At 41.2% G+C, this 18,576-nt stretch overlaps 1 pseudogene across 1 annotated transcript in view; it reads left to right on the forward strand.

Moving 5' to 3' along the window:
- Positions 1-3,767, forward strand: part of LOC147426893 (uncharacterized) — a 24,070-nt pseudogene extending 20,303 nt beyond the window's left edge. The window contains exon 3 of the transcript XR_015186128.1: positions 3,189-3,767. The product of XR_015186128.1 is annotated as an uncharacterized LOC147426893 (transcript). The remainder of the gene's footprint in view (positions 1-3,188) is intronic.
- Positions 3,768-18,576: the final 14,809 nt, after the last annotated feature.

The raw sequence follows: 18,576 nt of genomic DNA on the forward strand, positions 1-18,576 counted from the left end.
CCTAATTGGGAGGCATGGCCTCCACGTGGTCTGTATCCCCCTTCTCAATCGTCTACCTCTAAATCTCCTCAAACATCTTCTTGTCATCTCCACTAATGGGCCATTTTTTTATTTTCTTCTAGTCGGTACCCACTACTTGCAAATGTCTTATATATTATGAAGGGGCCCCAATAATAAGGTAAATGGTGCACTCACAAATGGCTTATATATTATGAATGGGCCCCAATAATAAGGTAAATGGTACACATTGTGCATCAGTATTTTGAAACAAAATAAAACAAAAAGAAAGTAAAACACATTAAAAATAAAAACAAAAGAATATTTTAATGCTTTCAAATAAGCATAGAAAATAATTAAAGAATTTAGTGAAGTGATACTTTTATAAAAAAACCCTCAAATGCAAAAATCGTTTATCAATACCTCACTATATCAATGTTCGAGAAAAATGTGTCTAAGCTTAGGGTTAAGCCGATTGAAAATCGAGATTAGTCGGTTGCAAAGGATGGTGAAGGGAAAAAAACCCGATAAAATATACTAGAAAATAGTTCGAACATTTTGTAAATTTAAAATTTTCTAATAGTATTTCCACTTTATATTTGTATAAGGAGGAAACTTGCCGCTTAGACAAAAAAACTTTCTCGAAGACTACATTATAAGATCAAACTCCTATAAATATTTTGTTTAATGTTTTGATCTCTAAAGTCATTTTCAACCATGGAGACAAAGTAAAGGCTACCTTGAAGAATAGCAATGTGTTCTAATAATCACTCAATTTATTACAACAAAAAATATTGTCTTCTTGAGGCCATCGTGAATTCTTCACCTTGTTATTTCTTTGTTCTCTAAAGCCTTTTTCAACAAAAAATGAGTGTAACTTTGAGAAATAGCAATTGAAAGGACATGATGTCTTGTTCTTCAAGACTTTTAAAACTTCTTGAGGAGCGCATGTCTAACAACAAGAGATGAACGACCTTCACCCATATGGACACATGCAGGTAAGTTAAGGAGAGATGAGGGAGAGTAAGTTCAAATATGTGCCTATAATCACATGAATTGTTTTTGAGTTTTAATATAAAATTATACATATATTATCACAAATGGTTTATATATTACAAAAGGGCCCCACTTAAATAATGTGAAGCTGCACATTGCACATTAACATTTTGAAACAAAATAAAATGAGATAGAAGTAAAATAAAAAACTAAAACAAAAAATATTTTAGTATTTTTAATAAGAAAAGATAAATTTGATAAACATAAAAAGTAATAAAACAATTCAATGAAATAAATCTTTATGAAATCCCTAAACCAAAGTACTCTTTGTTAATACTTTAAATCATGGGATCAAACTCCTATGAATACACTTTTTACTCCAAAAAAGTGAATGCAATTTTAGAAATACATTTAAAAGATCATGATTTCTTTTCATTCACAAGATTTTTAAGATTTCTTGGGATACTTGTCAAGCAATGAAACATGAATGGCCTTCATCCATAGTGCACTAAGGCCTTTAGTAGGGCAAAAAGGTGAAGAGCATGCAGTTTCTACTTCAAACTCAACTTTCTGATATCTTATGGATACATATATATACATTACACTCTCTCTCTCTCTCTCTCTCTCTCTCTCTCTCTCTCTCTCCACCTCTTTTTTGGCATGCTAAAGGCCTTAGTGCACTATTGGTAAAGGTCATTCAAATTTCTTTGAGAGACAAGTGTCCCCAAGGGATTCAAAAGCCTTATAAACAGAAAGCTAAAACTTTGGAATAGACAGCTATTCTTTAAGGCAACATTTACTTCAAATTTCTTTGAGAGACAAGTGTCCCTACTACTAAGGGATTCAAAAGTCTCATGAATAGAAAGCTAAAACTTTGGAATATAAAACTATTCTCCAAGGCAAGATTACGTTTTTTGCATGCTTGAAAATGACTTCAGAGATCAAAACATTAAACAAGATATTCATAGGAGTTTGATCTTATAATGCAGTCTTCGAGAAAGTCTTTTTGTCTAAAGTGGCAAGTTTTTTTTTTATATAAATACAAACTAGAAATACTAGTAGAAATTTTTAAATTTGCAAAATGTTTTAACTATTTTCTAGTATATTTTATCGGATTTTTGTTCCTTTACCATCCTTTGCAATCGGCTAATCTCGATTTTCAATCGGCTTAAGCTTAAGCTCAGGCACACCTTTCTCGAACATTGATATAGTGAGTTATTGATAAACGATTCTCTCGTTTGAGGATTTCAAAAAAATCACTTCACTAAATTGTTTAATTATTTTATATGCTTATTTGAAAGTATTAAAAAAATCTTTTGTTTTGATTTTAAATGTTTTTTATTGTACTTTCTTTTTGTTTTTTTTTTTTAAATAATGATGTGCAATGTGCACCATTTCCCTTATTATTGGGGCCCCTTCATAATATATAAGCCATTTGTGAGTAGCGGGTACCGACTAGAAGAAAATAAAAATATGGCCCATTAGTGGACATGACAAGAAGATGCTTGAGGAGATTTAGAGGTAGAGGACTGAGAAGGGGGATGCAGACCACGTGGAGGTCATGCCTCCCAATTAGGGATCTCTCTCTCTCTCTCTCTCTCTCTCTCTCTCTCTCTCTCAGGCCTAGTGGAGATGACGTGGGGGGACTGCTCTGTAGGTGCAAGCCCATGATGGTGGGGGAAGCTTAGGTGCAAGATTGTAGGAAAGGCGAATTTGCAGGCTCGTAGGGACGAGTCCAAAGGTAGGGAAGGACACCACACAGACGAAAAAAGGTTTTGGCGACAAGAGCAGGAGGTGAGGGCTAGGCAATGAGGGTAGAGGGAATCTTGAAGGCATCTTTCAATCAGTGTATTTTATTTTAAGCGAGCTAGTAGGAGTCACTTTTTAAAAATAGATGATACAATTTTATATTAAAACACAAAAAAAATTCCATATGATTGTAAGCACTTACTTAAACTTACTCTTCCGCGTTTCCCTTTAATTATTAGCAGGACTTCGTGCCTTATCACCTTGTTTCTATCCGAGAGAGAGAGAGAGAGAGAGAGAGAGAGAGAGAGAGAGAGAGAGAGAGAGAGAGAGAGAGAGAGAGAGAGAGAGGTGATGACTCGCATTACATAGCGCTAGATACCCCTCCCCCTCTCTCTCCCTCCTTTTCTTTCCTCTCGCTTACCGGTGTGATTGCTTATGCAATGCAGAATGTGCGACAAGGACGAGGATATCCACCGCAATGGATGTGTACAGCTACGGTGTGCTACTGTTGGAGCTGGTGACTGGACTGAGGCCCACGAGTCTGCAACTACAAGAGGGAGGCATAAGCCTACACAAGTGGGCCCGGATGCTACAAGAGGCTGGGCGGGCAAGCGAGGTAGTGGATAAGGACTTATTAGCCCATGTCCATGAGGGGGATCCTGACAACAACAATACAGTGGTGGAGATACAGGAGTTGTTGGGTTTAGGAGTGAAATGTAGCACAGAGATAGTGAAGGAGAGGCCGAGTATGCGGCCAGTGAGAGACTTGGTGGCACGCCTCCACAAGCAAAGGCTCTTCATTAACAAGGGCCGTGGCCTCAAGCTCACCTCCTATCCTGCTTTGGACGATCTCTTGCAAGCCCCTGATCACCCCCTCCCTGACCATGAAAAATTGCTCCTTGACCCCGACATCCAGCTGAACAAGTACGACTTGCACTCTTCCACCAACTCCTCCTCTATCTAGATCTATGAGATCTCTCAAGAATGTTCCTACGATGATACAACTTCTCTTCTCCTTAAGGGAACCCCCCCCCCCCCCCCCCCCCCCCCCCCCCCCCCCCTTTAAAAAAATCCAAAAAACCTTTTCTCTTCTCTTGCCTTGTAACAAGTTGTAGCATACTTGGAAACCTTGCTTTTAATATGGCCAACAGAAGCTCCATCATTTGAAGCTATAAATCTTTCCAAAAGAACTTGTGGCACGGCGTAGCATAAGCCTTAACATGCATACTTTGCATGCACAAGTCGGCCTTACCTTACCCCTCATATTACGGAATGTGGATTTGTAATGGTTCTCCCTTGGCCATGTGATCATTAAAATATAGTTGTTTTAAAGTAGGTCGTTGCGATAAAAATACATTTGCATGAAAATAATTTACCGTCAAGGTTTAGGCTCATAGGGTAAAGGATCTCAACTATTGATTAGCAACACATTTATACTAGTAATTGGACTAAACAACCATGAGATTAAAGATAAGTCAGCATAAATAATGTAAAGCTCGCCTATCACACCATGTAGCACTGTCAGAGCTACACTTGGGATGAGCAGACCATGACACATCATCATCCATAACTACACAAATTACAAATTCTAGAAACAGATTTGAAGGGGATCGGGGAGCACCACAGACGGAGAGTGAGAGAGAGAGAGAAGGAGACACACACGATGTGGGTGGGGAGACTCCAAAGAGTGAGCAGCCCCCTATACACTTATGCTATGTACAAGGTATACAAGTCAGTGGGCGCCCAGACTCTGGGCGGCCGGGCAAGGAACATGCGTCTATACCCCAACAACCTCCCACTTAAAGGCGACTGTGCCTTTAAGCAAGGGAACCTAGTCTAAAGACTACAAAAGGTGAGAGAAAACCGCTCTCAACCGATGCCCACTGGCTGGCTGTGATCGTGTGCATCCGGCTGTCCTGGTCCCGTGTAAGTCCATACACCACCAGACGTACCGCACACGTACTGCAAGTATGTACGCAATACCTGCATATCTCCCTCGTGCACTATGCCATCATCAGTCAACAAACGACTGACAACCCCAACTGCAAATGCTCCCACTGCAGCTGCGATATCCGGTCTCAAGATCAGCATCTCATACATGAGACCACCGAATGTCGATGCAATGCTAGCGGGCCCTGCTAGCTCTACGGAGCATGCATCAACATATATATCCCTGGCAATAGGCATCTCTAACTGACAAGGCGTGTCAGCCACATACATCTCCTGACTGTCCACAAAAGACGCATCAACCTGTCGTGCAACCTCATAGCACACCAGCTGCTCTAGGTGTCTGCTGGAAGACATATCCTGCACAAATATATCCCCATGCTCACTGTCGAGCATAGAAAGGAATGACTGCATAATCGCTGACATCTCAGTCTCCTCTGCAATCATCCACTGCAAACATGACCACTCAATCTGCTGTGACTCACTAGAGCTCTCATGCTCTAACTCCGTATGCATAGACTCTTGCACAACGTCCTCCTGTCGTGACTCACTAGAGCAAGACCGCTCTACCTGTCTATCCTGCATAGAAGTATCTCGCACAACTGACTCTCTGCTTTGCTCAGTCACTAGCAAAGCATGCATGTTTGACTCTGTCACCTCTCTGTGTGACTGCTCAAGTCGTGCCCCAACCGTGTGCACAACGAGCTCACTACTCTGCACTCCATGCAAAGCATCCTGCAACCCACAAGCAAAAGAGACTCGCCTGCTCTCTCGCTCTCTACCTGGCTGCATGATCACAGAGACAACACCGTCTCTCGCGTGATCCACATGCAATGGGTAACCTGTACCACTCCTGGCACCTCTCGCAATCACTAGCGAACCCAAATGCATCACAAAATCTTGCTCTCGTAGAGAAATCTGACATCCACAATCTCTAAGCTGACCAATCGAGATCAAACTCACTGTCAAATCTGGTACATAGCACACATGTCATAACAAGTAAGATGCACCACTCGGTAATGTCAGTCTCACATCTCCTGCACCTGCTATCGCATGCACCGATCCATCGGTCAAACGTACACTGCCAAACATCCCGCTAGAATAGCTACAAAACCATTCATGATGGGGTGTGACATGAAACATAGCATCTGCGTCTAGTAACCACTGCGAAGGGAGTGCACTATCCACATGTATAGCATCTCGTGCATAGCTTGAGGTAAAAGTGACATCCCCGTCACTAGTATACTCCGATACTACATGTTCCTCAACTGTCAAAGCAACTGAGTCCATGGCATCACTACATACATCTCTGAGACTGCCATGTCTCCTACGATGTCGCATACGACGAAAACAACGCCGTCTAACGTGTCCATAATGACCACAATACCAACATATCACCTGTTGGCATACTTGTGAATGTACATGTCTCACACGAGTCCTTGATGACTCAGATCTATCATACATATCATGTAATCTGCGCCAAAGTGCTCTCGAAGTAGCCTCATACATAACAAGAGCATATACAGATTCCACAAGGTGCAAAGAGAGCGTAGATAGTGCCATCTCCTCTAGCTCTTGCCACAGATCGTCAAACATGTTTGAAGGTCTACCTGCATCACCACTCAATGGTCGATGCAACCCTCGCTGTGTCAATGCATCAAGCATACACTCTCTCCATGCCGCAAAGTCTGACCCATCAAACACGCGCATCTGTGAGAGGTCACAATCTGATCGATCACCTGTCTCTGCCATGAGCACAATGTAGCAAACTAGAAAGCAAAACCACCTCACCAACAACACCTGGAAACTGTCTACAAATATGGCCAGAAACACAATGTAAAACCTGTGAGACACACTCCAAAATAGAGCTCCCGCAATGTCAATACAAGCCTCACCTGCTCTAGTATCACACTGCAATCTGTGAGCTAATCACCAAGCCCACACTGTGCGGTATCGATGCATACACACGCACAAATCTCCCACCTTCAGAGAACACCGCACGCAAATGCTGAGTGCAACCCGCAATCTCTACCTAGATCGCATAAATGATACGCATAAAACTCCTATGAAAATTTCGCCAGAGTTTCGACGTACAATGGCTATCAACACAAAATAACCATTGTCCTGCAAGCTCAATACAATGAGCAATCAATGCGCATCAAACTACATTCAACATACATGCATAAGCTGTGCAAAACTATGGCAAACAATGCTCGAGATCACAAGACTCTCCCACCTGAGAGCAAACCACTGTCTCAAGCAAAGAAAGATACACAACTCCTCACTCTTGCGAGAGTGGATACAAAAAACACAAAACTGTGTCCAAACTGACAAAACCTGTCAAAGTGAGAGTAAACACTCGATCACAAACTATGGCGAGAATCTAGGAAAAATCGGACAGAATTTCCCCTGAAAACTGAGCAAAAAACTCAAGTACAATCTCTACCATAAACCATAACACTACTCAATGCCAATGAGTAAGAATGCCAAAATGGCTCCACATTTTCACATACAATGGCAATCCGCACTCAACGTACATCAACGGAGTGACTGCGCATAAGCAAACGCCAAAAGATTTGCAATCCAGAAACTTGATCAATGCGAAAACAATGCTCTCAAGAGAGCTTACCGGCACTTGAAAGTGCTTGCCAAAATGCATGTATAATGGCCATCAACCATGTGCCATAACCATATGCAAACCATCCGCAAAGACCATGAATCCAAGCACAAAATCACTGCCAAAGTATCCTGTGAAAACCAGTGAAAGAAGCTCCACCTGTGTGCTCCAAAAACCTGCGTCTCTCAAGAGACCGCTTCGGTGGTGTGTAAACGCCTCCGTACTTCGTTGCCCAAGTCTACCAAAAACCCTCAAACCACAAGCTTAACACAAGCTGCAATTGCATCTTCAGCTCAGAATTTATGCACTCAACTTCAAGCATCTCCCGTGCTTCCAAAAGTGCATCAAACTCGCACACAATGCGACAACAGAAAATATGAAATTTCTGTATACAGTCAGTCTGAGCTGAATATCAGCAAAACGGTGAGGAATTTGCAAAAAGATTCTTCTGCAAAGTTGTAGACCACGTCGAAACGGATGGGTGTGAAGGACAGAATTCTCAGATCTGCATTCTACAAGGACAAAAACGAATCTGAAAACTGTGCTGCTGCGCACACAGTTTTAGGGCAGCACCTTCACTTACACACAATCTTCCACACTCCTTTCTGAGCTTCCAAAAGAGCATACATCACTCTCAACTGAGCTCACAAGCTCCCATTGCATTCTCACAAAGCTTCCAAGCTTTCTTAATCTCTCCACCGTCGAGAGAGAGCGAGCTATCGCCTCGAAGCTCTCAAAGCCGTTGTGCTCTCCGCTGTCACCATAGCTCTGATACCAATTGAAGGGGATCGGGGAGCACCACAGACGGAGAGTGAGAGAGAGAGAGAAGGAGACACACACGATGTGGGTGGGGAGACTCCAAAGAGTGAGCAGCCCCCTATACACTTATGCTATGTATAAGGTATACAAGTCAGTGGGCGCCCAGACTCTGGGCGGCCGGGCAAGGCACAGGCGCCTATACCCCAACAAGATTGTCAATGAGATTAGAACAATCAGCATACTGAAAAATAAGAAGTTCTGACACATAAGCATAAAGAAAATCACTAAAACAACAAAAAAACCACCAAAATATTGGAAAGTTGATAGCTTTTATTTTGAATAAAGGTTGGTCCAGGTTAAGTCCATGTGCTATACCATCAATAAAATGACTATGTCCAAGTCATTGCGAACACCAAAGTAACCTAGAGTCACTACTTGCTCAGATCACTAGGATGAATGCTTAGATCTACCACATGAAGTGTCCCACGAGAACATTTTGACTTGACATAAACATTGGCTACACAATTGGACATATTGCAAAGTAGAAAATAAGTGCATCTCAACACTTGGAGCACTATGCAAAGGAACACCAAGAGCTTGTGCTATGTCATGCAAAAGATTATTCATAAATGACTCATGAAAGGGGATATCATCCCCAACTATGTACCGGAACATAGTAGATTCCACCAAAAAATTGTATTGGACCACTACCTCTCGGGTATCACCACCTTATTCTCCTCTTGAAATCTTTTTTTGGCAAAACGCACAATTGTGAGTGATTGTATTAGAAAGAGAACAGAAAATTATAGATCAATCTCAAGCCCAAGTCGAGCCTTGAGAGGCAGATATTACATCAGACTTTACAACCATAAAGGCTTTGATCGAATGGCTTGTGCTGCCCAAATCCAATCATCCGAGTCATGACTTTTACTTATCGTATATATCAATTCTTTGATTTCTTGAATAATTACTGAGAAATTGGCCACAAAAACTTCATTATTGAAGACACGACAGTTCCTGACCTTCCAGATATTGTAGAAGAAGCAAAATCTAATAGTTTGGGTACAGATAAGAAAGGCAGGACTCCGAAAGCGTTTTCCTTCAAGAGAAAGATCCTTCTTGAAGAAACCAATCTTCCACGTTCTTTGAATCCATTTGCACACCTTCCCTGCCAAACCTCTTATGGTTGGACATTCCATAAAAAGGTGTGACAGGTCTTCACTAGCCCCCCGACAGCCAGAGCGTCTATCGGATCATATACCTCGTGCCTGAATCTTGACGCTTGCCGGCAGGGCTCCCCAAAGCACCTTCCATAAAAACACATTCATGAAGTGGGGCCATTGTGGCTTCCAAATGAATAAGATGACCTCAGTCCACCGAGCTTCTGTCCACTGTATCTTCCATTGTTTGTTTAAGGGGGTAAACCAGTCGTCCTTGTGCATGAGCTCCTGATATATGATCTTGGTTTGGAGTTTGAAAAAAGAACTATCTTTGGGCCATTTCTAGGCTTTCCACTCAAACATAGAGTCTTGAATTGGCATTAGACTGTTGTTCAGACCTTCAAGAACTCTATAGACAAGCATCTTCCCCATGCCATTTAGCTGAAGTTGATCGGCTAAATATTCAGAAGGTTTCCAGTGCTTGTTGGTTTCATCCCAAAAGTGGATTGGTCGTTGGAGACCTTTATTGTTTAGCTCTCTTGCTATTTCCCTCTAGTAAAGGTTTAGATTAATAGCAGTCGCTTTTGACAGCCAAATGGACCAGTGCGTAGTGGAGTTCTGAAATTACCTGGTTAGTTCCCCCCATTCCAAGACCCTAGTGGCACAGTTGCATTTTTGAACCAGCTCTCCCGTTAACCCCCCAATTTCAAAGTAGTCCATCCAGGTGCTAAGAGTTTATCATGCATCTTGATCTCTTTCCATTGTCCTCCTTCAGAGAAAAGATTTGATTTGTCAATCATATCCTTGGTCATGATAGCTCAGGCTTGATCTTGCTTTGCTAAAGCAACCACAAACTTGGCACATAAGGCTTGGACATGCACAACTGGGTTGTGGATTCTGAAGCCGCCTTGGGAAGTCGGACGAGCAATCAATTCCCATTTTGCCCACTGCCATGGCGACGAGACTTTGGTGTTCTTCCATAAGAATCTCTTAACAGGTTTCAAGAACTCCTTCCAGTTGCATCTTGCTATTTTGAGGAGAGGACTGGTGAAGGCAATGTAAGGGAGCATGAATGAGTTGATCACTTTTATTCGGCTTGGGAAGGGCAGCAACACAAACTCCCACCTTTTCATTTTTTTAAAAACCTTCTCCAAGACCCCCTGAAATCTTTTTTTGTGAGAAACATCTACTCCCAAAGGAGCACCCAAATGTCAAAACATCTTTCCTTTAGTGACGACCTCCTCTGACCAGTCTGATGGGTCAAATGTGTCATCTTCTTTAAGAGAGATCAGTCTTGACTTCTCAATATTGCACTTCAAACCTGAAGCCACGACAAAAGTGTGCACGATCTCTAATGCCTTCTTGAGAACCTGGGGGCAGGCTTTTAGGAAAAGGAGGGAGTCATCTGCAAACATTTTGGCTAGGAGTTGGTCATTGCTTGGCAAAACCAATCCTTGAATATCACCTTGTGCAGCAACTGCTTCGAGCATTGTTAAGAGGGGGTCTGAGCCAACGGGAAAAAGGAGCAGGGCCAAGGGACAACCTTGTTTGATCGATCTTTTGGCTTCAAAGGTGCCTACTATTCTTCCATTGAATAGGAGTTCAGAGTGACCACCTGCACCCAGAGTGTGTTTCAAATGACAGAGGTGCGGACCAAAACCTAGAGTTTTCATGACATCTTCAATGAAAGACCATACAATTCTATCATATGCCTTGTCTAAATCAAGCTAAAGAAAGATGCATTCCTGTTTTGAGAAGGCAGCATACTCAATGCCAACCATTGCTACCAAAATGTTGTCATAAATCGACCTTCCCTTAATAAACTCGTGTTGATGGGGAGAGATAACCTTGTCTAGTAGGGGAGCCATTCTAAGAGCAACCGCTTTGGTGATGACTTTATAAGCAACTGACATCATTGAGATGGGGCACCGGTGCCTACTTGACATGAGAACAACATACCTGTTTTGGGATGGGTTTAACACTCGAATGGTAACCTAACAGGACATAAAAGTGTCCTTTCAGGGTTTTGGGAAAAAATTCCAAAACAAGAGTAGATCCACTCATTTTGAAAATCCTTTCATGAGCTTATAGTTCAATAACTACTACATATGGAAAAAATGAGAAACTTGTAATTTTTCTCATCCCTTGGTCGCTACAAGCCTCCAAAGTTGATGGACCAGTGCATTTTGCCCAAAACAGCAATTTCTTACGGTTGATTGCATATAAATAAGAGTGGAGATTTTTGTAGGACATGAGATAAAATGCCATGTTAACTTCAATGGGTTGGTGACCAAAACATATGGTTTCTTTTACCTCACTAATTTTTTTTTGGGCAAAAAAAAAAGGTACAAAAAAGTTGCATTTTTGCCATTCTGCGGACCTATCATCAAAGTTTCTATTGTCACGCTCAATATAGATACTATATACATGTTTTCTTAGTTCCCTTTGGGCCTCTGGATTCAAAAGGAGCCATGAAGCATGTCAAAAGGATAATGGATCTCTTACAATTGGAACCTTGGGGGCAATGATAAAGTGCTAAATACAGTAAAAACATGAAAAAACTGGGTTTAGCATTATGACCTCTAGAAACCCATAGAAACTACTCAATATCTAGCCAAGTTTGTAGTCTATGATTAGATATGGTCACTACCTACAAAATACACACAATTGGCCTAAGAAACTAGCAATATTGAGAAAGTTATACTTGCTACTCTAAAATGTATCGTATTCTTCAACAATCAAAAAACTCAACCATCATCATATACTATGCTATATAGCATATTAGGTCCCCCAAAACTCAAGGAAGATTAGCTTTATGTTATACATTACACTTACACAATCAAAATTGAATTTGGATATCAAGAAAGCCACCAAAAAAATCATAAAAGTACTAATTTTGGCCAAAAAAACAGGATTATGCAATTCTTGTAAATTGGTCATAACTTTCAATTTTAACACTTAGCTCTCCCTACAAGCATCAAAACATGTTGAGAACTATGAAGGCCTAACCTCTAGCCATCTAAACCTCACAAACATGAAGTTTAGAGTGGTATATTTGCGAAAAATTGAAAAAAAGCCAAAAACAGGACTCGTTTTTTTACACAGTTTAAGTTCAAAAATGTTGTGCAAGAGTAAGGTTAATGGTGAGATCGATACTCATTAAAAAATGCTAAGTTTTTTTCAGCTCATAAGGTAACTTTGTGGATATATAGCACCTAGAAATTCATTTTCATACTCTTCAAATAATTCAAGCAAAATGGTCACTTAACAGGACACAAAAGTGTCCTATTACCATTCTAGTGTTAATGATCCCTCTTTTCACAAAGGGATCCATCCATCCCTTGACAAGTGCTTGGTTAGCCATATCCGTGATCGGGCCCTTGAGATATTCCCAAAACTCTCTGGAAGAATTCAATGGTCAAACCATCCCAGCCAGGGGACTTCTCTTTGCCAAGAGCTTGTAATGCCTGCGTGCACTCTTCTTCAGAGAAGGCTAACTCAAGGCGAGAGGCCTCGGGTTGGTCAATTTTCTTTTTGACATTCTCGAGTACCATTTACTTTCGTACCAGCGACACTCCACACTTCCAACACCATCTACTTTCTTACGAGCACTTGCACAAATCAAATGGCCATTGGTGACAACATTTTCATAGATAGCCATCATAAACATCTCAATAATTTTTTAAAAAACCTATTGCTTACTTTTGTGCATCTACACCTAGAGCCTGATGTGTAGTACTACTAGCCATTGTCTGCTTCATCTTCGTGACACTTGCAACATTTTCATTATTACCAAAAGAAAAACTTGCACCATTACTCTTATCAATGCTTTCAACTTTTGCACAAAAAAAAAAAGAGTAATCAGCAGATTATGCATACAAAAAAAGAATCTACACATTAGGAAAAGTTTGGACTCAGATTTGGGCCTTGTAAAAAATGCTATGTTAGCGTAGAGAGAGATAGTAGAAAATTCATTTTAACCCTTTTTCATACATGTTTTCTAAAATTTGGATATCTTATTCATGCAAGGTACGTTTATTAAAAAACCCAAAAAGTACTCTAGTCATGATAACACTTCACTGTGCACAACAACTATTGAAATCAATGCCGAATATCTCAATATTCTACATTTTTGAAAACTAAGCTCTGTTTCCTCGCCTCCTTCTTCCCCACATTCCCTCGTGCGCGCACGATATTCAAAAAATTGCCATTCTTCTATCGCTCCCACCTCCTTCTACACACAGTTTTGATCACTCATGTCCAGCCGACACTTATAGCTTCTCCAAGAAGAACTTCTACGAGGAATATGAGAGATGTATATCACATGAAAATAGAGCTCTCATGAGCGTATGAACGTTTCTGCAAGAAAAACAAACAACAAACGTTTTTTGAAGCTTCGAAGGAGAACTTAAGATCACAAGCATGAAAAATGTGGACCTTTGGCTGGACGATAGAATATATCCAAAGCATCCCATCACAAACTCCACTCCACCTCTTTTAAGGATATTACATCCTTAGTGAACTATGTCAAAGGTGCCCACCATGGCTTGTATGGCTACACTAAGCAGTTGGCTACAAGAAATGACGTTTTGCTATTGTATACAGCGAGAATATTTTCTTACACCAAAAAGTCGTGCAATGTGCTCACCAGGTTGAAGGTAGCAAGGGGACCATCAAAAAGTTTACACAACAAATTAGAGGGAAAAAAATAGCACTAGGTCTAGTTATGTTTAAGATAATTTATCATTATGTTTGAGTTGAATGCTTTCAAATGTACATTATAAAAAGTTCAAAATTATCCTTTCAGGTACCCACAAGAACTTTGATATATTGAATTGGGTTTTTCATCAAACAAACATATCGTAAACAATAAGCGAACAGATAAATGAAAAGAAATTGAATGTGGAGGGCATGGGATCCTACAATTCAGAGTGGCACATGGCTAGAGACCTAAACACCTCAAAATGCATGTACAACGTTTCCAAAGGAGCAACAAGCAAAAGCCCTTGCTTGTATTGCATGGGAGGGGTTCACATCCTTGACAAACCATTTTGGAGAAAAGCTCCGGATAGGTATCTTTGCGACCCTAACTTTCGACCCATTTTGGATATCCCACTGCCTAGAGTACACATATGCACAATGCATGCACTTTGTAGAATAATAGAAAAACTAATGTTTCTCTACATTTGTTTTGCCTGAACCAATTGATCTCTCTCTGTGAAGCAAAAGGCAATCTCAGTCTTAGAGACGGCCTTCTTAGAAATGGGTTTGCAAGGAGGACATGGTAAGATAGAGTAGGATGAAAAGAGATCAAAAAATGGCCGGGATGTTCCAAAGAAGATGTTCGTTGGTGGTGTGAAAGCCAGACTCTTCCTTTTAGTGCCCACAATTGGACGACAATGCAAAAGCCAAAGTGCACAAGAAAGACAAGCAATAAGATACAACAGGTGGAAAAATTTCCACAATGCTGTAGTTGACCATGCAGACAATGATGCAGCAAGGACTACGTAGGTATGGAAAACCTTGGATGCGATATTCAAGTTCTGCAAATTGAACTCATGGAATGATGGAGACTATACAAAATTCCAAGAAGCTGTGGAGATCTTCCACAAGACATTCATAAGTGTGTGGACAAATCAACATATTACTCACTACATGGTATTGAAATTTGTTAATTGACATGTTAATCTTTTGAATTGCGAATACTCATCCTTATCATGTATGCATGCTTTGTGTGCAGCACATTATCTGTAATCACATGCCTTGATTTGCAAGAGACAATATGGCAGCTTGGGCGTTTGGTCTACACAAGGCATGGAAAAAACCCACTACCAAGATCGTACTGGTTATTTCAATCACACTCGACATGGAGGTGGTGACGACAAAGAAAATAGCTTATAAGAGCTACACCAGTGGACGTATAAAAAACTAATGCACATGTCACATCGCAAAGGAACACGTCAAACAAAGTCAGATTGCCCATGCGGCGAGATTAGCCAAAAAACGGCAAAGAAAGGGGATATGGGAGTTATTGTCTGCGGCTAGACAACATGCGGATTGGCGGCTACAAAAATAGTGCGTGGGAAGGGTTTGGACAGCACCGTTGTAAGTTATGCCATAACTCTCAACCATAGAAAGATCCAAACACCAAACTTAATGTATCTAAAAGAATCGATGTAATTTCAACTTTTCATATTGTGAATGATGGTTGCAACAAAATTAAAAATACTGCAAGACATTGATACTCTATCATTTCAACTTTTCATAATGTGAATAATGGTTGCAAGAAAAAAAAACACATTGCAAGTCGTTGTTATGTAATCAATCTAACTTTGATGCATAAAACAACTACATTCCATTTACTTCTAGTCATCTGGAAATGATACAAAATATTTTTGCCTCTTGCCCTTATCAGAAGGGCCCTCTCCCTCGTGCCTTAGTCTCTTTGAATGATGCGTTTCGTCATCAGCGTCCATCGCAAACACGTTGAGGTCGAGAAATTGGGTCTCCTCAGTTGCCTCAACCTGCGGGGCCTCTTCTATAAGTTAAATGATTGGCTGCTTTTGTTTTAGCAGATCATGTTTTCCATATTGTGGCAACTGGCATGGGTCTGTGATCTCATAAGCTAGACCATACACAACATGTGTCAAATAGTAACGACTGTGCAGGCCATACATACCAGGCCCCTACACCAAAACTTGAGACCGTTGCTTTCTTGTCTAGCAGCATCACATTGTCTACGTTCCATTTGATAGCCACGCCTCCTAGATATCTTAAGAGTGTCTTCAATAAAAAAAGAGGGAATTTATCCTTGTCCTCGGAGAAGCTGGAATGGAAGCAGAGGAAGTTTGGAGCGTTCAAATTCTCCAAGTACTGACCTAGGGAGAAGTTCTTTCCCAAGTCTCCTTTACCTCGTCCACGGGGACGAGGAATGAACTTATCATCATAGACTATGAGCTACGAGAAATAAAAGACAAGTGTTGGTATATACACATGAACTCTCATACATGGAAGCAAAAAAATATTTACACAGGAGTATACCTTCTGATTTTCATCTTCTTTGAGTAATGCAGCATTCCATAAGTCAAGTGTACTATCATTTGCAGAGGATGAGGATGGTTCCAATGTCGTTGATGGAGCAATTCTCCCTATCTCTGTGATTACAAGACTTTCCTGTACCGCCTTGAACTCCAACTCCGTTGGAAGTGTCGCGGCACATGCCGCTGCATCCTTGTATATCATTGCTAGTGCCTCTGTTGGCTCGATAAACTCACCCGCTGACACATGAGCATCCATGACAAAATACTTGTCATCGGTAGGGTCAATTATACTACCATCCTCTTGTAGATTTTGAGCAACTATAGCAAGGCAGTAGTCCTCTCTCAAGTCAAACAATTCCATGATGTCAATAAGAATTACATAATGATGATCACCGATGGGGATGGTAGGGAGCACATTTGTTGGCAAAGCTCCCTCTAGCAGTTAAACACCTTCTAAAACACACAAAGCACCACTTGGTGGTTTCACCAACTCATCAGCAGTGAGGACTGAAGAACGGTGACTACTCTTGGCCTCCTCTACTGTGTCCAAGTGATCGTCCAGATTAACATTCAAAGAGAGTATGAACCCAGCATAGTATTCTGCAACTTGACACTTTCGATTATGTACGGGACATCTGATGTCATTCCTGCGAGACTGCACTAGCAACTTGAGGCAGCTCTTGTAGAAAATATCTTTTTTTGAATCGATCAAGAATATTCTTCATATGAACATATTGACAACCCCCAAACTCAAATGTGCCGCTCATCGTCTGTTGCTCGTATGTCTGATGAAACTCTGCAAGGAAATGTGATGCAAAAGCCCAAAACTCTTGCAATGAGAAGGTAGGGGTGAAAATAGGCTTGAATTCCTACTCTCGTTGTTGAAGCCCAATTCTATAGAGAAAATGGTACAACTTGTCTTTCAGTGCCTTGTTAGAGCAAGGAAGCTCTTCCTCTATCTCGATCTGAAAGGGATCCATTTGTGGAGAGAGGTAAGAAAACTTGGGTTGTTGGTTAGGGTGAAGGTAGGAAGGCACTGGCTAACACTAGGGAGTACAAAGGGGGGACCATTACGAGTCTCCTATATATAGACTCCTCAAGAAATCCACCATTTCATTTTAGCCACCCTTATGATTGCATTAGTAACGGTGCAATGAATGCAACACAAAGACCGAGGCAACCTCAACCATCCCTATGACATGTGTCTTGGTTGGGTGAGTACCGTAGCTATAGAAAGCACCTTGACTGCACACTCCACATCTACACAACGTAGGTATGGAGGACAAGAAGAGAGGAAAGGCAAAGATTTCCTAAAAGATGATGGCGGAAATGAAGGAGGTCGAGAAAGCGGCTAGCTGAGGCAAAAGCAATTCCAAAGGAGCTAAAGAAGAAAAACAAAGGAAACCAGAAGGCAAGGGTTGAGGAAAACAACACTGCAAAGACCGAGGATAACAAACCACCAACAATAAAGGAGGAAGAAGAATAATTGAAATGGACAAACAAGATAGTGCATCAATCACCTCTTAGTCTTGTGTAATGGAGTCCTTGAAGATAATCCAAATGTCTTCATATCTTGTTCCTTTGTCTCTGCCTCTTTCTTTCTTTTTTTTGGTTATTGATTATGAAAGAAGAGCTTTTATCAAAATGTGCCACACCACAATGCGAGTGGGAGGTTTATATCACATAGACCTTGACTTGCTCGTGCGGGAGGTGTGTCCACGATATGGGTGGTCCCTATCGCGTTGTGGTGTACATCCAAATATATTTCCACAATGCGATAGTGAGTATCTGCATGATATGGGTGGTCCCTACCGCGTTCTGACGCGATATTAAAATGTCGCGCCACAATGCAATAGGAAGGCATCACCACAACATGGTTGGTCCCTATCATGTTGTGGCGCGATATCAAGAGTGTCACACCACAACACGATAAGGAGGTCTGGCTGTGGTACACTCTCCCTCCTCATGTTGTACCGTGATATTTTTCCTTGTCACGAAACAACACGAGGAGGGCGTTTGGTTAATCAGGGCCCATCCCATATCGCGTTGTGCCGTGACAACCACGTAGTCGACTTGGTACCCCAGTTGACATACAGTATGCCACGTGTCCTTCATGCGATGATGTACTCTTCCCAATGCTGATGAGCGACTCAATTAATTATGATTGTTGCCTTATTTTATATCCCACGTTTAGTAATGATGGTGATGTCCTTGGCACTTATATAACGTTTCTATTTTCTTATATCCCACTGTTGTTTGACCTCTGTCCTTACCTCTAAGAGTCAAGTGTTGCGACCTAACCTTCTCATTG

This window comes from Adiantum capillus-veneris, chromosome 24, assembly GCF_014529385.1.
Source record: "Adiantum capillus-veneris isolate H3 chromosome 24, ASM1452938v2, whole genome shotgun sequence".
NCBI lineage: Eukaryota > Viridiplantae > Streptophyta > Polypodiopsida > Polypodiales > Pteridaceae > Adiantum > Adiantum capillus-veneris.